Raw genomic sequence first — 23,303 nt, 5'->3', positions numbered from 1 at the left:
CATGAAGTACAGAAAGGAAAAAGATGAAAAGAACTTCTATACTGAGAGAACTGTATCAACTTTTATTTTGTGAAGAAACATTCCTTGGCTACTATCCTGAGAGCTGAATGGTGGAACTGTGTTCCAGAAGTAAAGAAAAGTCAAGAGAAGCAGTAATTGTCAGAGGAGAATCTGGCAGTGATTCTTTTTCACAGCTGAAAGATTGCTATTATTTAAGAGTCAGTGTGTTACAGGGGATAAAAAGCCACCATCAAATCTAGGAAGCCCTGAGTTCAAGTCCTGCTTCTGACATATTTTCTGTGTTACTCTGTTGAAATCATCTTAATTCTGCAGGCACCTAAGGCTATAAGCTGCAGAGAATGTGCCTACCTGCATTCATATACAGAGTTTCATCACCAGGGAGTTCTTTATACCAATGAAATCACATGTCTAGTACCTATTACCTTTATTCTTTGTCACTGTGTTAATAAATTACATAGCAAGTAGCTTTGATATTTATTTAAGCACATATTTTATTATATACATATGCATATAGTACATATAGATGTATAATGTATATGGAGAGAGGAGAAAGGGGAGACAGAAAGGAATATAGGAAGAAAGATGAAAGTGATAGTGAGACAGTGACAGAGAGGAAGAGAAGGGAAGAGAGGGAGGGGAGAGAAAGGGAGAGGGGGAGCACAACTGCTTATTAGAAGAGATTTTTTTTCAGTTAAATTACTACTATTTAATTAACTGAAATGGGTGCTCACAATTGATTGTTTAATAAGAAGTTATCGGTGCTCTAATGTGGAAGTATCAGAACATAGCCATCAATTACCCTAGAGCCTAGGATGAGAATGAATAAGAAAGATGGGTCATTTGCTGATAGGATTTGGCCATCTCATCTAGGCTATGCGTGAGTGTGGGCCACACTGAAATCCTGTTACATAAGGTGAGAGTGAACATTTACAACTGAGTGGATGGGTAAGGCTTTACATAGGATGTAGCACCTGAACTAACTCTTGAATGAAGCTAGGGATTCTCAGAGTTAGAGTAGAGGAGGTACATGTCCCCAAGAAGTGGTCAGCAAGTTGCTGCTTGAGTATTTAAAGTAAGGAGAGATTCACAACCTTCCATTGCAGCCCATTCTAATTTGGGATAGCTCTACTGAGGAAACAGGCCCATTCTCAGGATATGCTCTGTCAAAGTCCATTCTAGTACTTCTTTCAAGGTTGATTGTTCTTCCTTCCTTCCTTCCTTCCTTCCTTCCTTCCTTCCTTCCTTCCTTCCTTCCTTCCTTCCTTCCTTCCTTCCTTCCTTCCTTCCTTCCTTCCTAAGACTGGATAACTGGTTTGCTCAGGCTGGAAGCACAGGTCCTATTTACAGTCCTGGTTCTTCTCTGATTGGCATGGGACCTTAGACCTAGTCTTTTCTTACCTGGACCATTAAAAATCTATATTGTGTCTCCAAAACTGCACTAAGATTTTTGGGACACTTTATATACTAGTAATTCACATTTCTATAGTTTAATGCTGTGCAAAGAGCCCCATATTTGGAGACAGAAGGTTTGAATTCAAATCCTGACTCCTCTATTTAATATCTATGTGACCTTGGGCAAGTCTACTTAACTTTTTTAGGTGTTCCTTAATAGTATAATGGGGGGGGGAGGTAGAACAGATGACCTTACAGGTTCGTTCTAGCACTCAATCTATGATCCTGTGATCTCTTTCCTCATGCCAACCCTATGGCATGGGGGAATGAAAGTATTACTACCCCTATTTTATAGATTAGGAAACTGAGGTTCAGTGACTTGCCCAAAATTACAGAGCTAGTGAGGGTCTGAGGCAAGATCAGAACCCAACCTCCCAGCTCCAAGTCCACACTTTACTCTGTTCAATACATCATGTCACCAGGTGTGAGCAGGCATTAACATCTGCTCCATGCTTATCCTTTGTTCCCTCCCTCCCCCGCCCCCCAGCTCTCTTTCGGGGTAGAAAGAACCTACAAGTCTAGAATGCAGCTATCCAGGGGACCAAGTCTCCATAGATGCTATTCAGCCCTCATTTCCTATCATTAGTCTTTGAATGGGAGCCTCTAACTGGGCCTTGCACTGGTTACCCATTAGTAACCAGGCAACAGAAACATTTCCTAGGGGTGGTGGCAATCAACAAAGAGTATTAGCTCCCTGTGTATAAATTAAAGTGCTTTGGATTTGGAAGGGATGTTGATAAGGGGACACAACAACGGATATAGTTTAATTTTTACTCGTGGACATGGTATAGGTCTGATCCCTATGGCAACATGACTTTGCTCACTGATAGACACACATCAGACAAGAATTGCTTTTATGTTTCTAAGCACATAATGTTCTTGGGAATTAAAAAAAATTAACTCTTCTGATCTCACTTAAGGAAAATGTGACATTTAGAATCCCTGAAAACCATATTTAATTCACTAGGGATATTCCTGAATAGTTGGACTCTAAGACATGAGATGGGATAATGTCAATGTCTTCTGAGAGTTTGCACGGTTGACTTCCTCTGGGGATACAGGGTGTAGCCAAGAGACTGATGATGTCAGTAGGTCGTTAAGAGGGGTTGCTAATGATAGGGTTGATTCAGAGTAGAATCTAGGGAGAGGTGAAGGCAATAAGAAGCTGTAAAGCTGATCATTTTACTAAGCTGGTGTGCACATCCCATTTCTTGGACAGGTAAGTTTTATCCTTGCTCCAGCAATCATTTCCTTCTTTTTTTCCCCCCTAACCATTCTTTTTTTGGGGGGAGGCAGGGCAATGAGGATTAAGTGACTTGCCCAGGGTCACACAGCTAGTAAGTATCAAGTGTCTGAGGCCGGATTTGAATTCAGGTCCTCCTGAATCCAGGGCTGGTGCTTTATCCACTGTGCCACCTAGCTGCCCCCTCCAGCAATCATTTCTTAAGTGACTCCTTAAGGAGAAGGGGCGTGGTTGAGTGGGATGAGCAATGAACTTGGTGTTAGAGAAACCTGAATCTGACTCTCACTCCCTAGGGTAACCTTCAGCAAGTCGCCTAACACATGTAGGATTCTGTTTCCCCAACTGCCAAATGTAGCTGTTGAGTTAGATGATTTTGAAAGTTCTTTTAAAGTCTGATAATCAATGATCTATGTTTCCTGCCTTGTGGTGGGGCCTGGGGGGAGATACCAACTCCCATGTGACACCTTTCTTGACCCCCCCAGATGTTAATGCTCCCCCCAAGACTTACTTTGCATGTACTTTCTTCTTTATGGCCTACAAATCTTTTGCCATATTCCATATATTCTTTTCTTTATATATTCTGTTTTGTGTATTCTAGGCAGTGTGGTGTAGGGGGTGAATAGTTTCAGAGTCAGAGGACCTTGGTGTTCAAATCCTGGCTCTGATACCGACCACCTCTGTCACCTTGGGCAAATCACTTCTCCTCTCTGGATATCAGTTTCCCTAAATGTAAAATGAGGGCTTTGCATCTTGGATGGCTTCTAAGTGTCCTTCCAGCTCTAACTCTATTATCCTATTATTGTACTTTCACAGTCTTTCTAGGCCTTGGTCTTCTCATTTTACAGTGGCATAAACCAAGGCTCAGAGAGATTAAATAACCAGTCAGAGTATATTAGATTTAGAACTAGGAGAGATTTCAAGGACCATCAAGCCTAACTTCCTCATTTTACAGGTGAGGAAACTGAGGGTCAGTTAAATGTCTTGCCTAATCATACAGGTAATAGGCACCAGAAATAGGATTTGAACCCTGGTCCTGTAACTCAAAGGCCTGTGTCCGTTCCACCTTAGTTGAGGGACTAAAACAGGCATTGTGTCTGATCTTCTTTGGTCTTCCCTTATACCCTTGCTTGTCCTCACTCAAAGCCTTTCTTTGCCTTCTGTCTCCAGAAATTTTGACAGTGCTGTGATTAGCATCACAAGGAGAAGAGAAACAGTTTTCCATCTGAATGCCTCAGAAGAATGACACCTTTCGGGCTTTCCCCTTTCAAAGTATCTTTGGCATTTAGCCTGCCTCTGAAAATCTAACTGAGATGAGATGAGCTGAATCCATAAAGGTGCCCAAAGCTCTTGTCCCTTTGGAAATCTATTGCATAAGACCAGGGGGACCCTCTAACCCTGTTAGCATCACTGATTACTTGAGCCTCCTCTCTCTCTGGCTCTGCCCAAGCTGCTATTTCAGGCAGGTTCGGCTTCTTAAAAAGACAAGAAATTAAAGTTCCCTTTTGTTTCACTTTTTGTATTCGTAACACAAGAGCCAGGAAGCTGTAAAATCAGTTTCTTTTCTGACACTGGCTTTCTGACTGGTTCAATGGAGATGGAGTCCCATTCTTCCTTTCTGTGATGAAGATAGTGGTGACTGTATGTAGTCAGTAGAAAAAACTACAGATGCTTGGATCAGAGAAGAAAAGATTAATTTTTTTAAACGTTTTTATTTAAAATTTTGAGTTCCAAATTCTATCCCTCCCTCCTTTCCTCCCTGAGACAGTAAGCAATCAGATAAAGGTTATACATATGCAATTATGTAAAACATTTCCATATTAGTCATTTTGTACAAGACAGAGAAGAGTTAGGAAGGGCCATGTGCACTGTCTTCAAATACTTCAAGGGCTGTTTGTGGGGAGAGAGAGAGAGAAAGAGAAAGGAAAGGAAAAGAGAGGAGACACAACAAATGGTCTGAGAGTGAATGCAATGTGACATATCCATAGGCCCCCACCTCTGCAAAGAAAGGAGGAAGGTCTTCTATCTTTTCTACATCATGTCTCTATCACTTAATTTTCTCCTTTTAATGATTTGGCGAGAGTTGTTTTTAAAGTAACACTTGAATAGTTTGTAGAGAAATAACTACTGCCAAAGTTATTTTTAGGAGTTCTGGAAAACATTTTATTATCCTTTATCTTAAGTAGGATAAACAGTTCTCGTCAGTGCTCCAAATATTGCTTAGCTTATTAATTTGCTTAATGAACTTTCTTTCTGAGAGTGTAAAAAGTTAATATTAGCCCAGTGTATGAGTAGTATGCTAGATACAAAGGTTTGCTTTCTGCTCTTAAAATATCCACAGAACTCCCCAAGACATAGAATCTACTTGGTCATAGTGAATAATTTTTAGATATATTGCTATAGTCACTTTGCTAATATTTCATTTTAAATGTTTATTTTGTTGTTCAGCCATCTACAATGTACCCAATAGGTTTCATGCCGTCTTTAAGATCTTTAGTGGGCTTGGCCCATTCCATTTTTGGATAGCTTCAAATATTAGAAAGTTGTTCCTTTGATCAAACCTAAATTGGCCTTTGTGCTGCTTACCCTATTGTTTCTAGTTTGGGACTGAGTGACAACACCATTTTTCAGTCATGTCTGACTCTTTATGACCCCATTGGGGTTTCCTTGGCAGAGATATGGCAGTGGTTTGCCATTTCCTTCTCTAGCTCATTTTACAGATGAGGAAACTGAAACAGATAGGGTTAAGTGACTTGCCTAGGGTCACACAGCTAGTAAGTGCTGGAGATAAGATTTGAACTTGGGTCTTCCTAACTCTAGGGCTAACACTCTATCCCCTGCATCACCTAACTGCCCCAAATGTTTATATCTATATTTATTGTTCTGTAGGTTTCTTTCTCTGTTCTATTTCCCTCTGGGGTTTCAGACTCAGGACCATATTAGTATCATAAAAGGACATTAACAAGGTACAAACTTTTTTTTTTCTATTATTGAATGCAGTTTTCATGCTACAGGTGTTATTCACAGATTCCCACCACTCAGACAGACTATGTGGTTCCCCTTTCCATGGCTGCCATGTTGGTGAAAGCATGTGCTTTTCTACTACTCTCTCACCAAGGCACTCACAGTCTAGGGATTGGGATCTAACACTCTGAATATAGTTTGGCTAGGTCCAAGCACAGTGAGATTATCAATCCCCTTATTTCTGGACACCCACCACACCCTTCTTTTGAAGCATCAGATTGCATTGACTTCTGTTGGCACGGGGAAAGCCTAGAACAAAGGAGAGAGAAAGAAGTGAGGCTGTGTATTCAAATTAAAGATATGCTGACTCTCCCATGGGTCTGTCCTCCAATCCTACCTGGTCTTCTAACCTCCCCAGTCCTATTTTCAAAGATGTCTCCATACTGGAAGGCATAATCCATACTGGGTTATTATCTCTGGTGTCATTGTGAAGGGTGTCATTTGAAGTGAAACACTGGCTTGTTCTCATTTCAATACTACTACTGCTACTATTATTACTATTACTACTAGTAATAATAATAATAACCAACATTTATATGGTGTTTACTATGTGTCAGGCACTGTACTAAGTGCATTACAGTTATTATCTCATTTGATCATCACAATAATCCTGGAAGGGAAGAGCTAGTATTATCCCCATTTTATAGATGAGGCAAACAGGTTAAGTGAATTGCCTAGGGACATTGCTAGCAAGTGTCTGTGGCCATATTTGAATTCAGGTCTTGACTCCAAGTCCAACATTCTATCCTCTGTGCCACATAGTACCTATGCTAAGCACTAGGGATACAAAGAAAGGCAAAAAAAACCCCATTGTCCCTGGCCTCAGGGAGGTCATAGTCTAATGGGGGAGATCACATGCAAACAATTATGTGCAGCATAAATTGGAAATAATCTCAGAAAGAAGGCATTATTAGCCTGAGGGGGAGGGGAGAGAGCAAGGACTCTTGCTGGAGGTAGTATTTTAATTGCTCTTGAAGGAACCCAGAGTAGCCAGGACATAGGGATGAGGGAGAACATCCCAGGCAGGGAGGACCAACAGTGAAAAGACATGCAGCTGGGAGATGGAACATGTTCCAGGGGCTGCTGAAGGCTGGTGATGCCAGATCATAGAGTATGTGGAAAGGAGTAAGGTGTAAGAATATTGAAAAGGGGCCAGCTAGGTGGCGCAGTGGATAGAGCACCAGCCCTGGATTCAGGAGGACCTGAGTTCAAATCCATCCTCAGACGCTTGACACCTACAAGCTGTGTGACCCTGGGCAAGTCACTTAACCCCAATTGCCTCACCAAAACAAACAAACAAAAGAAAAACAACAAAAAAAAAAGAAGACTGAAAAGGTGGGAAGGAAGAGGATATGAAGGGCTTTGAAAACCAAGCAGAGGATTTCTATTAAATCCTGGAGGTAGTAGGGTTCTACCAGTCGTGGATGACCATGGATCAGTGCCTTGAAGAGCCACAGGCCACAGTGTGGCTGTGCCGTCTGATATGGGAGCCGCAGCTCCTGCCGCACCGAGGACATCGGAAAACTTCACTTTCTGTTGCCCGTCCGTTCCTGCATCTCATTTGTTTTTCTTCCTCCAGTGCTTGGAGGCCCATCTCAGCTAATCGGGAGCTATTGTAGTTTATCGAATGATGGGGTAGTAATGTGGATAGACCTGAGCTTTGTTGTTGTTTAGTTGTTTCAGTCACGTCCAATTCTTTGTGGCCCCATTGGGGGTTTTCATGGCAAAGATGCTGAATTCATTTGTCATTTACTTCTGTAGCTCATTTTACAGATGAGGAAACTGAGGCAAACAGAGGTTAAGTGACTTGACCAGAGTCACACAGCTAGTCAGTGTCTGAAGCTGGATTTGAATTCAGGAAGATGAGTCTTCCTGTCTCTAGGCCTAGCACTTTATTATCCCCATTTTACAGATGAGGAAACTGAGGCAAACAAGGTTACATGACTTGCCCAGTAAGTGTGTGAGGGCAGATTTGAACTCAGGTCCTTCGGACTCCAGAGCCAATGCTCTAAGCTGCCCAAGTCTTGAGCTTTAAGAGGATCAATTTGACAGCTGAGTGGAAAATAGACTGGAGTACAGAGAGACTTAAGGCTGGGAGATTTACCCAGAAGGCTTTTGCAATTGTTCAAGGCATAAGGGGATGAGAGTCTGCACCAGGGTGGTGGCTATGACTTAGGGGGCTTGGGAGCACCAGGACCTCCACAGAAGACTTGTCTACTTCCACCTGTCCAGCATCAGTCCTCTGCCTGTGACCACTTCAGCTTTTCCTTCTTCCCCAGGATCGTGTCCCCTCCAGTTGCTTCACCAGCTTAGCTACCTAAATGGGCAAGGGCAGCAGTAGATATGGGGAAGTTTCTCTCCACTCCCTTCCTGGGGATTATAAAGAGAGAGGTCTTTGTGGCTGGCCACAGTCTCCCTTACAGCAGCCTGCAAGCTTGAGAAGACTGCTCAGCATACTCAGCTTTAGCTACTTTTAAGCATCTACCTTATAGGAAAGTGGGTGGACAAGTGTTCTGTGTCGTGCTTGCCGGGAATGAGCTATTCACAAAATGTATAATTAATAATGCCTTTTTAAAAGGCTCTCACATGTCCCAGGACTGGAATAGAGCTCTTTGTAGCAGATTCTGGTCAATTTTTCAGGCCCAGTAGAGAACCCGGCAAATCAGGAAGATATAAACCTTTTGAACCTTAAACAGTCCTTGGGATAGAAATAGATTCTGTCTGAGAAGAATGTTTTAGCTGCTATCAGAGTTAATGTCTGCAATTTATACCTGTGGTTGAAGCCCTGAGATTGGCAGCATCCTCTTCAAGGCACACACTGAAAGGGACACTGGCTGTAAATTAAGCCAGCAAGAGTTGTAACTTCAAGTGGCCACTGGGGCTTTGCCCCAAGTTGGGAAATTGAGCAGACACAAAAATGTAACACATCTGCTCCTTTAGTAAGCAGAGTAGAAGGAAGGGAAGGGAGCATGGGCTTAGTTGAGCAAGAGATTGAAAAGAAGAGGTTCTGGGGCAGCTAGGTGGTGCAGTGGATAAAGCACCAGCCCTGGATTCAGGAGGACTTGAGTTCAAATCCAGCCTCAGACACTTGACACTTACCAGCTGTGTGACCCTGGGCAAGTCACGTAACCCCACTGCCCCGCCAAGAAAAAAAAAAAAAGAAAAGAAGAGGTTCTTATTCCAGGAGCTATGGATCCTTCCTTTCTCTCTTTTCATTGATTAAGAAACACTCTGTCCCATTCCATTGGAGGGTTCCCTCTTCCTCCTCTGCTTTGCAGGGGGGCCTACATTTATCCCACCCTCCCTCTCATAGCTCTTACTTCCCTCTGATAATCCCGATGTTACCTTCCTTCCTGTGTCCTATGTGCAATGGAGTAGGAAGAGTTTGGGTCTCCCAATCCCATTGGCTGGACTAGATGTCTCCTGAAAGCCTTTGAACCCTGAGATTTTATCACCTGATCAACCATGGTAACATTCTCTCTCCCACTCAGGTGGTAAGGAGGCTGCACAGTATGATGGAAAGTCAGAGAACAGTTCATATCCTGCCTTTCCTGTTTAGAACTTGGGTGACCTTGGACAAGTCTTATAACCTTTCTGATCCTCAGTTTCTTCATCTGTAAAAATGAAGGGACTGTAAGAGACAGTCTCTGAGATGCCATCCAGAGGTATGATTCTCTAAATTTGTTTTTAATTGTTTTATTTTGATAGTTTGATTTACAAAGCTGAGTTGAGATGATATATTGGGGCTACTGGCCCCAGTGAGTGCTGCTGGCTCTAGCTCTGGTTGCCCCAACCCCACCAAAATGTGTAGTATGGAGGAACATGGGATCTGAGATTTAGAGCTGGATGGTACCTTAGATGCTACCAATTCTAGTCCCCTCATTTTGCAGATGAGAAAATTGAGGTTGAAAGGTTAAATAATTTCCTCAGGGTCACACATCTAGTAAGTGTCTGAAGGTGAGCTGTGAACTTGAGTCTTTAATCACTCCAAACCTAACATTCTATGCTCTGAAGACTTAGTACTAGCTGCCCAGCATACATATGAGTGGACTAAGGAGAAATCAAAAGAACAATATTCATTCCATTTATTGCTTTTTACAATAGGAGATCTGATTCAAGACTAATTGTTTTTATCCTTTTATTTTTCCCTCACTTGGTAGTATTTTATTTTTTCCAATTACATGTAAAGATAGTTTTCACCATTCACTTTTTTTTGACAGGGCAATGAGGGTTAAGTGACTTGCTCAGGGTCACACAGCTAGTGTCAATTGTCTGAGGCAGGATTTGAACTCAGGTCCTCCTGAATTCACGGCTGGTGCTTTATCCACTGCACCACCTAGCTTCCCCGACCATTCTTTTTTTGTTTTGTTTTTGCAGTGCAATGAGGGTTAAGTGATTTGCCCAGGGTCACACAGCTAGTAAGTGTCAAGTGTCTGAGGCTGATTTGAACTCAGGTCCTCCTGAATCCATTGCCAGTGCTTTATCCACTGTGCCACCTAGCTGCCCCACAACCATTCATTTTTATAAGATTTGAAGTTCCAAACTTTTCTGCTTCCCTCCTTCCCTCCTCTCCCCCTCCAAAAGACAGCATTGAATCTGATATAGGTTATGCATGTACAATCATGTTAAACATATTATCACATTAGTCACGTTGTAAAAGAAGAATTCAAAACAAAAGGGGAAAAGCACAAGAAAGAAAAAAAAAAACAAGACAAAAAAAGTGAAAATAGTCTGCTTTGATCTACATTCAGACTCCCTTGTTCTTTCTTTGGGTGTGGATGATATTTTCCTTCATGAGTCTTTTGGAATTGTCTTGGATCATTCTATTGCTGAGAAGAGGTAAATCTATCATAGTTGATCATCTTACAATGTTGCTGTTACTATGTATGATGTTCTCCTGGCTCTGCCCACTTCACTCAGCATCAGTTCATGTAAGACTGCAGGTTGTTCTGAAACCTGCCTGCTCATCATTTCTTATAGCACAACAGTATTCTATCACATTCATATACCACAATGTGTTCAGTCATTCCCTAATTGATGGGCATCCCTATAATTACAAATTTATTGCTACCACAAGAAGAGCTGCTATAAATACTTTTGTTTATGTGGGTCCTTTTCCCTTTTTTATGATCTCTTTGGGATACAGACCTAGTAGTGATATTATTGGATAAAAGGGTATGCACAGTTTTATAGTCCTTTGGGCATTCCAAATTGCTTTCCAGAATAATTGGATCAGTTCACAACTTCACCAATAGTACATTATTGTTCCAGTTTCCCCACATCTCCAATATTTATCATATTTATTATATTTTATTTTTCTTTCATATGAACCAATCTGATAGATGTGAGGTAGCACCTCAGAGTTGCTTTAGTTTGCATTTCTCTAATCAATAGTGATTTAGAGCATTTTCTTTTGACAATAGATAGCTTTAATTTCTACATCTGAAAACTGCCTATTCATATCCTTTGCCATTTAGCAGTTGGGGAAACTCAAGACTAATTATTGGAAAAAAGCAACTGGGGTTAGTCTAAGAGGAGGAAATAGCTGTGTGTTATTTAAATTATTGGGACACTAGGCTGGGTTTTCTAAAATATTACTAAATTATATATTAATGGCTATTGCACCAGTTTTGGCAGTAAGCATTTATTATTAATTAATATCATATATTATTATTAAAGTATTGACCGTGTGTCTCCCTGACTTCCCCATTAGTCACAGGCTTACAGGCCTAAAAAATTACATACCTAGCGTATTGAGCCAAGAGGGTGAGGAGTGAGGAGAGTGAGTGGAGCGTGTGGAGAGTAAAAGAGAGTCCAGAGAAGAAGAGAGCAAGCCCCTTGTGGTCCAGTCTTTTTATCCACTTTTTGGTAGAGGCGGGTCACCATACATTGATCTAAGCTAATTGGTTAGCATCATTCAGCTCCATTGATTGACAGGACTTGGGGGGTTGTCTAGAGATCAAATTCTAACCATCTAGGTGTGTTTCTTTCCCTAGCTAATCAGAAGGATCAATCTGCATTCCTTTTGTTAAACTGAAGGCTCATCCCAGGCTGGTTTCTGGTGAAGGGGAGAAGAGCAGCTAAAACTAATGTCTAGGGGCAGCTAGGTGGCAAACTCCATAAAGCACTGGCCCTGGATTCAGAAGGATATGAGTTCAAATCCAGCCTCAGGCACTTAACACAAACTGTGTGACCTTGGGCAAGTCATGTAACCCTCATTGCCCCACAAAACAAAACAAAAAACAAATAAAAACTAATGTCTAGGCTTCTCCTAGAAACCCATTATTAATAATTATTTTCTCAAGGGACAGCTAGGTGGCGCAGTGGATAGAGCACCGGCCCTGGAGTCAGGAGAACCTGAGTTCAAATCCGGCCTCAGACACTTAACACTTATTAGCTGTGTGACCCTAGGCAAGTCACTTAACCCCAATTGCCTCACTTAAAAATATATATATATATATATTTTCTCACAGTTTCATAGGAGAACAATACTGGAGTTTTCCTCTGATATTGAACTGAGTCTAAAGCAAAATTTATTCTGCATGAGAATTAGTGTCAAGAAGGGCCAGGCCAAAGAAAAAAGGCTTGGTTTGAGGAGGGAGAAAGAAGTGGCTATTTTTTGAAAGCCTCAGTGAACCCATTTAAGCTAGAATGTACTCTTTTCTCACTGCTGACTTAGAAAATGCCTAGATTCCTTCACCATCCAGCTCAGTTGTGGAGCTTCTACCCTGGGGCTGAGCGGTCTTGAAGACTGGTGGGTAAATACCACTGCATCTAGCCTCCTCTGTCTGGCTGACCCCACAATGCTTCACACCCCATCCAACTATCCACACTGATGGTCCCTTTTTACCCTCTGTCCCTCCCTCTCCTTTTCATTTCTTGCTTTGGGTCAACTAGCAAGCATTTATCGAACACTCACTAAATGTCAGGTACTGTGCTAATTGGAAACAAAGGAAGGAAATAAAGCATTTGTGAAGAAGCTACTATTGATGGAGGAGACCAAAAGGGTTAACAGATAAAATAATCAGCCAAAAGGGTTAACTGAGGAACTAAAGTTTGTATTCTTATCAATGGTACAGTAACAGAGGGTTGAGTCCCTATGAACCAACACAGTAGCCAGGGATTAATAATCCTGAATGACAGGAAACAGAAACTGTACCTAGAAACCAGATCTTAAAGTAAAGAGATATCCTAAACAGAGAGACCCCTGAGGTCTGACAAGTTTAAACATGTCTTTAGGAACATGTGCAGAAGGATCAAATGTGTCCTTATGTTCACCTTATGACATTTAAACCCCCAGAACACACCCCTAGAGAAAAAGGTACCCAACTTGGAGGACATCTTAGGACTCAGGAAGTCCAAAATAGGATATGAACCTCCCACAAGGAAGAGATTAAAAGAATGACATAACCTATTTTTCTTACTATAAATACATATGTATATTTTTTTGGGGGGTGAGGCAATTGGGGTTAAGTGACTTGCCCAGGGTCACACAGCTAGTAAGTGTCAAGTGTCTGAGGCCAGATTTGAACTCAGGTCCTCCTGAATCCAGGGCTGGTGCTCTATCCACTGCGCCACCTAGCTGCCCCTCTTACTATAAATATAACCATTTCCATCTCCCTATTTGAGGCACCTTACTTTTCTCCTTTGGGTGATTCTCCCTGTGGCCACCAGTCTTTTAATAAAACCTAGGAAACTGAGTCACTGAGTCTTGTAATTCTTTGGGACACCTTATGCATTTGATTACCACTTCACTATGGGAAAGGCACTGTGCTAAGCCCTGAGTAGAGGGAATGGGCACGTGTGCATACTAAATCCCAAGGCAACCATGGAGTTGAGAGCGCTGGCAGCTGGGTAGGGGAGATGACAGAATAGGCTTCTTGAAGAAGAAAGCACTTGTGCTGACTCGTTAGAAAAGCAGAGATTCCAGAAGGCAGAGCTGGGGTGGGAAGACATTGCAGGCAAGGAGAACAGGACTTACTATATAAATACAACTCTGTGAGGTAGGTCCTCTTGTTGTCTTTATTTCACAGTTGAGTAGTGAAAGTGAAGAAGAATTAAGAAGCCTCTTGTTGAAGGTGAAAGAGGAGAGTGTCAAAGCTTCCTTGAAGCTTAACATCAAAACCTCCCTAAGATTGTGGCAACTGGTCCCCTGACTTCCTGACAAAGAGAGGGCAAAGAAGTGGAAGCAATGTCAGATCTTATCTTCTCAGGCTCAAAGATCACTGTAGATGGTGACTGCAGCCATGAAATTAACCAACATTTGCTCCTTGGAAGGAAAGCGATGACCAATCTAGACAGCATACTAAAAAGCAGAGACATCACCTTGTTGCTATGGTCAAAGCTATGACTTTTCCAGTAGCGATGTGTGGCTGTGAGAGTTAGAGTGGAAGGAAAGCTGAGCACCACAGAGTAGATGCTTCTGAATTGTGGTGCTGGAGAAGACTTTTGAAAGTCCCTTGGATAGCAAGATCAAATCCATCAATACTTAAAGAAATTACTTCAGACTATTCATTGGAAGGTTAAATACTTTGACCACATAATGAAAATATGGGACTCACTGGAAAAGACACTGATGTTGGAGAGATTGATGGTAAACGGATAAAGGGATGAGAAAGGACAACATGGATAGATAGTGTCATGGAAGCTTGGATAGACTTTGGGAGATAGTGGAGGATAGAAGGACCTGATGAGGTATGGTCCATGAGGTCATGAAGAGTCAGACATGATTGAATGAATGAACACTAAAACTGAGGCAGAAGTTAAGTGACTTGCCCACGGTCACACAGCTACTCAGTCTCTGAAGACAGACAAGTCTTCCATATTCAAGGCTCATGGTTCTAGCCACCATGCCACCCAGTTGCCTCTAAGAGGTAAGGATATAGATAAAAGTAAAAAGAAAGGCAGTGTCTACCCTTAAGGAACTTATATTCTAATTGGAGGAAGACAACACATAAAATGGAATGGAAAAGGAGGTGGACAATGAGGTGGAGGGTGGAGGGAGAAGGTACTTGAATGCATGGTACCTGGACAGTCAGGAGCAAAGCCAGGGAGGAACAAAAGAATTAGTTTAGCTGTCCTGGGCACTTCCTCAAAATGGAAATTTTGTGAGGAAATCACTAATTAGAGGAGGGAGCTGCAGGGACAGAGTCAGCTTCCAGGGGTAGAAGGCAGCTGGACCTGGGGAAGAAGCCCAGAAAATTTGGAGTGGAGCCAGGAAAATAATGGGCACCGAGGTCAAATCACTACTACTGTTGCTTCTGGAAAGGGAGTGTCAACAGCTGTTCTAAGATCAATTCACCATCCCTGTGATTCTCCAGAACAAAATTCTCCTCCTCTGGTGTTACTCCCTTGTCTTTGTTCTCTTATCCTATTTAAACATGAGCTCTTGAGGGCAGGGACTGTCTCCCTTTTGTATTTGTATACTTAGCTATTAAGCTCTTATGTGCTCACGTGTTCATTCATCTCTCCCTTCCCAGTTGTTGGTGCCATGGCCTCTTGAAATCATTTCCTATACATTTTATATTGACCCAACCTTATACTTAGCAAATTGCCATGACTTCTCTTTTCTTCTCCTCCACTAACAAGCCCCTCCCATTAAAATGTAAGCCTATTGAAGGCAGTTACTCTTTCCTTTGAACATCTGTATCTGGGGAGTGGTCACTTTAAAAAAATCTTTTTGCAAATTGAATTGCAATGAATTTAACTAAATTGGCTATGTTTTCTCTGGTGCATTTTTTGAGGGCACTGTGTTTTTTGAAAAGTGAGAGATTCAAAAGGGATGATTAAGGATTCATCAGGCTGATGATGCCAGGAGTTGTCAAACGACTTTGTCCTTTTGTTTCAGACTTTGTCTGAACAAGAAGAGCCTTGTTCAGCAGTTTCATGAGGCCAGGTCCAATGTGAGATCAAGGATATAGTTTATAGATAGAAAGTAGTTGCAAAATCTTTGCTTATAATTTCTAGCCTTTTGTAAACCTTAAAGCACTTTATAAATACTAGTGGTGATGGTAATGGTGATGATGGGACATCATGGAAGGGCCAAGAAAACATTTAGTCCTTCCTCCTCATTTTACAGAGGAGGAAACACTGGAACTTTGGGAAAGTTCAATGATTAAATGCTTGAAAATAATTGCATTTATGTAACACTTTAAGGTCTGCCAAGTGATGAGTACCTGTACTAGAGGGGTGGCTATGGGATAGGAGAGAAGGGGATGTAAAAGAGAGATGTTGTGAGATCAAAAACAGCAAAACTTGACAGCTGATTGGCTCTGCTGTGGGGAGAGGGAGAGTAAGGAATGAAAGATGACACTGAATTTAGGTGAGCCTTGGTGAATGGAAGGATGCTGGTGTTCTTAGTAACTGGAAAGTTTGGAAGGGGGTGAATTTTAGGATAGAGAAGATGAATTCTGTTGTTCATGTTGGATGTGTTGAATTTGAGGTTGATATATAAGAGACATAATTTTGACTATCTAATGACAGATCAGGGGCTAGCTATGTACATCTGGGAATCATCTGAATAGGGATGATAATTCAACTCATGGGATTTGCTGAGGTGTCTGAGAGAGCAAAGAGAAGAGGACCTAAGACAGAACCTTTGGGGTTAGTTAGCATGCCAGGATGATGAGAAATCAGAGATGCAGGAGTGGAACCAAGGGTCGTCGGTGCCATGAAAACTCAGAAGGGTATGGGGGCAACTAGGTGGAGCAGTCAATAAAGCACCGATCCTGCATTCAGGAGGACCTGAGTTCTAATCCTGCCTCAGACACTTGATACTTACTAGCTGTGTGACCCTGGGCAAGTCACTTAACCCTCATTCCCCTGCAAAAACAAAACAGCAACAACAACAACAAAAAAAAACACCCAGCTCAGAAGGGTGGTCGAGTGTCAGATGTTCCACAGAGATCAAGAAGGATGAAGTTTGAGAAAAATCCATTCATTTGATCAGTCAGCCAATTAATATTCATTGAGTGTTTACTATAGGACAGGCACTGTGCTAAGAGCTGGGGTAATAAAGAAAGGCAAAAGACAATCCCTGTTCTCTAGGAGCTCACAGTTTAGTGGGAGGGAGGGACAACATGCAAGAAAACTAAATACAGACAAGAATAAACAACATAATTGATAGAGATATGGCTTAAAGGGGCTTAGGAAAGGTTTCCTGTAGAAGGTAGGATTTTAGCTGGTACTTGGAGGAAGTCAGAAGCCAGAGGTAGAGGTTAGGAAGGAGAGCACTTCAGACACTGAAGACAGCCAGAGAAAATGCCCAGAGCCAAGAGATGAAGGGTCATGTTGTTAGAACAGCCAGGAGGCCAGTGTCACTGGATTGAAGAGTATGTGTCAGGGAGTAAAATATAAGAAGACTGGAAAGGCAGGAGAGGGCCGGCTTCTGAAGAGCTTTGAGTGCCCAACAGAGCCTTTTCTAGTTGGTCCTGAAGGTAGTAAGAAGAAGCTGAAGTGTGTTTAGTGTGAGGTTGCCAAGATCATACTTGGCTTCTTAGGAAAATAACTTTGGCAGCTGAATGGAGAATGGATCAGAGTGGGGAGAGACTTGAGGCAGGCAGATCCCCTCCTAGTCCCAGTGTGAGATGATAAAGGCCTGCATCAGAGGGGTGGCAGTGTAGAAAAGTGAAGGGGGCATATTGAACTGATATTGAAAAGGTGAAAACAACAAACTGTGGGAACAGCTTGAAAATGGAGGGGCTGAGAGAGAGTGAGGAGTCCAGGATGACCCCGAGGTTGTGAGCCTGAGGGACCGGGAGGATGGTGATGCCCTTCACAGTAAGTCTCATCAGTATGTGAATTTGGGCGACTCACATAATGTTTTGGTGCTCTAGCCAACTCTTCTGAAGATGAGCTGCAGAGATGGTGCTGACCTGCATCGGTAGAGGGAGTTTTCTCATCAGGGAAGTCCTTTCCTCTATATTGCAGATAAAGATACTGAGACTCTTAGAAGTTAGGTGACTAGCTCAAGGTCACAAAGCTAGGGCTCAGATCAGTAAGAGCACCTGCATTCAAATCCCAAATCTGCCATGTACTGCCTGAGAGATCTTGGGCAAGTCCCTTCCCCGCTTGAGGCCTCTGTTTCCTACCCTGTAATATGAGAGGTTTGGAATGGGTGAGCCCTAAGAAGATCCCTTCTAGATCTAAACTTAAGAGCCAATAAAGTGTGAGAGGCAGGATTTGAATCCAGGTCTTCCTCATTTCAAGTCCAGAGCTGTAATGCACTTCTTCTTCTTCTTCTTCTTCTTCTTCTTCTTCTTTTTTTTTTTTTTTGTGAGGCAATTGGGGTTAAGTGACTTGCCCAGGGTCATACAGCTAGTAAGTGTCAAGTGTCTGAGTCTGGATTTGAACTCAGGTCCTCCTGACTCCAGGGCTGGTGCTTTATCCACTGCCCCACCTAGCTGCCCCCCAGAGCTGTAATGACTACACTTCTGATTTTGAGAATGGGAATACCTCAGAATGGATCATGGAAATCTATCTGGGACACAGATCTCCTAATTCCTACTCTAGGTCTCTTCTCTTTCTCATGTTCTTAACCTAATCTACAATATTTTTAGTGTTTATTGTGAAATAATGATGTGGTATAGTGGGAACAACTCTTAGACTTGGGAGTCAGCAGACCTGAGTTCCATTCCTGGTTCTGACTTTCACTGGTTTCATGAACCTCCGAGTCCCACTGTTCTCATCTGTGAAATGAGGATACAGACACTTTCATTACCTCCCTTATGGGGCTGGTGTGACAAAACATTGCAAATTGCAAAGTGCTAAATAAATTGAGTTATTACTATTATTGATCTCCATATTGCTGCCAGCACCTAGCCCAGGGCTTGGCATGTTGTAAGTGAATAATAAGCGGTTCTTTAATGAATGACTGCCCATCCAGGGGCATGGCTATTGGCATCTGGTTGATAGCATGAGGATACTGGATGCTAAATCCAGGGCTGCTAGTTATTTACCTCATATTCTCCTTCGAAGTAGAAGATTGTTTAATTCATGGCCTTTGTAGCCCCAGTTCTTGGCACATAGTAGGTACTTAACAAAAGCTTGTTGATTGATTTAGTTATTCATCTTCGGCATGTTGTAAAGTGTGCAGGAGTGGGCAGAGGGACAGAATTTCTCCCCTCCATGCCCTCTCAGAAACTTTACTGGTGACTTAGCAGAAGCACATGGCAGTTGTAGACTCATTTGTATTAAGCCTTTGAAGGGAGATCTGAACTACAGGAAAAGGGGTAAGGGTGGATTTTGAATTTCCTAGGGAGTATGACTGGAATATAACCTTCCAGGCCTTCCAAATAGAATGTCACCTCCTTGAGGGCAAGAATGATTTTATTTTTGCCTTTGTATCCCTGGTGTCTATCATGTATACAGTTCCTGGAACATAGTAGGAGCTTAATTGACCCCTAGTAGAAGCTAGTTGATTGACTGATAGCAAGAGGGGCACATATAGTACAACAGAAAAGGAACTCCCTGAGCTTATTATTTATTATCTGTGCGACCTTGGTCAAGTCACTTAACTTCTCTGTGGTCTGTCTCCTCAGTTAAGAGGGGGTTGGACTAGACAGCCTTTTGCATCCCTTCCAACTCTAAATCTATTCTCCTGGCACATTAGGAAGAGGAGGGGGCAGTGCCAGGAGGGGAGAGGGCAGAGGCAGGAATGTCGGGAGCCACCACAGATTGTAGCTGCTCATCACACCCTCTTGCTGCCCTTGGGATGGCCCCAGTGACCCTGATTGGCCATATTTGTGATCAATGCGTATTCTCTGCAATTAGGAAAACAAGGTACACTTTGGAAATCGCCCCCAGAGTGGGAGGGACTGCCCTGGGAGGTACTTGCTGGGTTTTCCCTCACTGGAGGCCTTCAAGCAGAGCCTGGATACTTGAGCTAGGGATACTAGAGAGAGGATTCTTATTTATGAGATTTGATGGACCCCAGAGGTTCCTCCAGACCCTGCAAGTCTGTGGTTTTGTAATCCTGGTGTTGTCTGCCTCACTCGATGGTTGAATGTGGAGAAACATTTGCCTATCCAGATAACATAAAGAGGCGGTGTTTTCATATCTGTCTCAAAGGAAGCTCTTATTGGATGATCTAGGCATTGTGAATAAGCTACGCACTCCCTGAGAACATGCAGCAACACAGCTCGGGGTGTAAAAATGTTGCTGGAATCCCACAAAGTCCTTGAATGCTCAGAAAGCAACAATTAGAGGGTACATGTATGTAACAACTTGGAGTAAATCTCAGAATTAGGGGATGGCCTATTAAATAGGATCCTAATTAGCCTTTTAAATTGAGATCAGAACATAGACAACCATCCCTGTGTCACTTTCTCCTTGTAGAAGGAACCTTGTCAGATGCTTAATGAAAATTTTCTGGAGGTTGGGATCTGTGGTGCAGTGTTCTGGACATGCATATTATGAGATTATCCAGGGTCTATATTTAGAGATTGAGCCTGATGAAGGGACACTCATGGAAGCCCAGGCTCTCTGGTCAAAAAAGCAGAGTTTACATAAACCATGTGAAGCTGGTCCCCCACCCCCACCCCCCCCCCACCCCCCCACCCCCCCCCCACCCCACCCCCACCATGTCCCTTTGTATTTTCAGGCCTGAGAAATACTGTCTCAGGTTCCTGGGATCACTGATTACCAGTAAGACCATGAAAGGAACCCCCCAACCTTTGAGGTCATCTAATCTGTCTCCCTGCATCTTACAATTGATGAAACTGAATCAACTTCAGAGAGGTTGACCCAGAGTAGTGCCTTGGAAAGGATCCTAGATTTGGAATCAGAGGTCCGTGTTCAAATCCTGGCTGTCACTTATTGCCTAGGTGAATTAGGGTAAGTCACTATAACCTCTTTAGGTCTTTGATTTTCACTTTTGAAAATATTGGATTTAGACTCAGTGGCTTCTAAAATCCCTTCCAGATCTAAATCTCCAATCTCATGAGCAGATGGCCTTTAAAGTTCCTTCCAGAGCTCAATCTTTGATCAGCCAGTCAGTCAACAGCATCCATTGAATGCTTACTATGAACCAGGCACTGTACTCTGGAGATACAAATATAACCAGAAACACAGTACCTGCCCTCAAGGAGCTTCCGTTCTAAGGGAGGAAGATATCACCTAAAAGGAAGCTTAAAAGGGTGGGGAACAGAACCCAGCCCCTGGGCTTGGCAGAGCCAATCTGGAGCTCAGTCTAGAGAGGACTGACATGTGGTTGGCCTGGCCACCTTCCGTACACAGAGGGAATGTAGATGGGCAGGGTAGAGCTCTCCTGGAGTGGAGAGATGTTTCAGGGCATAGTAGAGGGAAGTGTAGAGTGTAGACAAGAATGACATTTCAATCAATTAACATTTATTAAGCACCTACTGTGTGTCAGGCACTGTGCTAAGTGCAACGCAATAGACACTTTTTTCAAGGACCCCACAATCAACTGAGGGAGACAGCAGGACCACGTGTAAGCATATACAGAACATATACAAGTCAGTTTTGTGGGGGAGCAGTAAGAGGAGGACAGTAAGTGGCAAAGCTGAAAATCGAACCCAGGTCCTCAGAAATCAAAGTTGGTGCTTTTTTCCCAGCCACACTACATCATGTCTCATGAATAGCTTTTTACTGATTGCAATTAGGGTGAAAACTCCATGTCTAATGACTAAGGGCATTCCTCTAAGTTATTCAGCAGAATGGGATCGAAAATGCTTGCTCAGCCCTAGTTCCTTTTACCTACACTCCTCCCTCCTTTCTCTATACTTAATGTTTTGGGTTTTTTTGCACTGAATATGGTGACTTTATTGATGGTATGTACACAGTAGAGGACTCTAGGATTCTCCCCGCTACTACAGGGGTGCTTTGGGACAACAATGTGAATGGGGCATGGGATCCCCAGTACGGGAACATAGGTTAGGGATGTGGGCTCCCCAGTGGTAGGACTCTTCTTTTGGCTGGGATTGAAGATCCATGGCTTTCCAATTTACTCCTCAGAGGCCATGTAGGCCATGAGGTCTACTACACGGTTGCTGTAACCATACTCATTGTCATACCTGGAAATAAGCTTCACCAAAAGGTCATTGAGGGCAATGCCAGTACCAGTGTCAAAGGTAGAAGAGTGGGTGTTGCTATTAAAGTCACAGGATACAACCTGGTCCTCTGCGTAGCCCAAGATGCCCTTCAAGGGTCTCTCTGATGCTTGCTTCACCACTTTCTTGATCTCATCATATGTGGCAGCTTTCTCCAGGCAGCAGGTCAGATCCACAACAGACACATTGGGAGTAGGAACACGGAAAGCCATGCCTGTGAGCTTCCCATTCCGTTCAGGTATGACCTTGCCTACAGCCTTAGCAGCACCAGCGGAAGCAGGGATGATGTTCTGGGCAGCACCACACCCATCATGCCACAGCTTGCCAGAGGGGCCATCTACTGTCTTCTGGGTAGCAGTAATGGCATGCACTGTAGTCATGAGTCCTTCCATAATGCCAAAGTTTTCATGAGTGACCTTGGCCAAGGGGGCCAAGCAGCTGGTAGTGCAGGCGGCGTTACTGACAATCTTAAGGGAATTGTCATATTTATCATGGTTCACTTCCATCACGAACATTGGGCCATCAGCAGAAGGGGCAGAAACAATGACCCACTTGGCTCCAGTCTTCAAGTGAGCCCCAGCTTTTCTATGGACTCTACAACATAATCAGCTCCAGCATCTCCCCACTTAATATGGGTGGGGTCCCACTCCTGGAAGATGGTAATGGCTTTTCCATTGATCACCAGCTCTCCATTCTCAGCCTTGACAGTGCCCTTGAACTTGTCATGGTGGAATCATATTGAAACATATAAACCATGTAATTGAGGTCAATGAAGGGGTAATTGATGGCCACAATGTCTACTCTGTTGGAGTTGAATGCAGCCCTGGTCACCAGGCGTCCAATACGGCCAAATCCGTTGACTCCGACTTTCACCATCTTGTTTCAGGGATGCGACTGAAGCAGTAGATCCTGGCACCAAATTTGGGAGAGAAGCTAAGAGCCCTTAATGGTTTCTAATAATACATGTGACCTTTGGCCAGGTCCCCCTGGACCTCAGAGAGGTCCAGGAAAGAATAGAAACTCCTTGAGGGCAAGTGCTATTTTTTGGGGTGAGGCAATGGGGGTTAAGTGACTTGCCCAGGGTCACAGAGTTAGTAAGTGTCAAGTGTCTGAGGGCATATTTGAACTCAGGTCCTTCTGAATCCAGGGCCAGTGCTTTATCCACTGTGCCACCTAGCTGCCCCTACTGCGCCACCTAGCTGCCCTGCAACTGCTATTTTTTAATCCTTTTTTTCTGTATCCCTAGCAGCTTGTACAATGCCTCACATATAGTAGGCACTTAATGAATATTTATTATATTGGATTGAAAGGGCCTCTGACATTTGCCACATATGTGACCTTGGGCAAGTCACTTATTTCCCTGTTGTCTCAGTTTCCTTATCTGTATAAAAAGGGATTGGACTAGATGGCTTTTGAGATCTCTGGCACTTACTAGCTCTGTGGTATTGAGTCAGCCACTTAATCAATCTGGGCCTCTGGTTCCTCACTTATAAAATGAA

General features: G+C 43.0%; 1 protein-coding gene and 1 pseudogene across 12 annotated transcripts in view; one reads left to right on the top strand and one right to left on the bottom strand.

Annotated features, from left to right (window-relative positions):
- RIMBP2 (RIMS binding protein 2) overlaps positions 1 to 23,303 on the top strand; it is a 522,092-nt gene that overhangs the window by 201,560 nt on the left and 297,229 nt on the right. The gene's annotated exons all lie outside the window — the stretch shown is intronic.
- Positions 21,699 to 22,680, bottom strand: LOC122728338 (annotated as a pseudogene).

This window comes from Dromiciops gliroides, chromosome 1 (genome assembly GCF_019393635.1).
Source record: "Dromiciops gliroides isolate mDroGli1 chromosome 1, mDroGli1.pri, whole genome shotgun sequence".
In the NCBI taxonomy this organism is placed as follows: Eukaryota; Metazoa; Chordata; class Mammalia; order Microbiotheria; family Microbiotheriidae; genus Dromiciops; species Dromiciops gliroides.
Note: the sequence above shows the minus strand (reverse complement) of the source record. Positions and strands in the feature narration are given on the sequence as shown.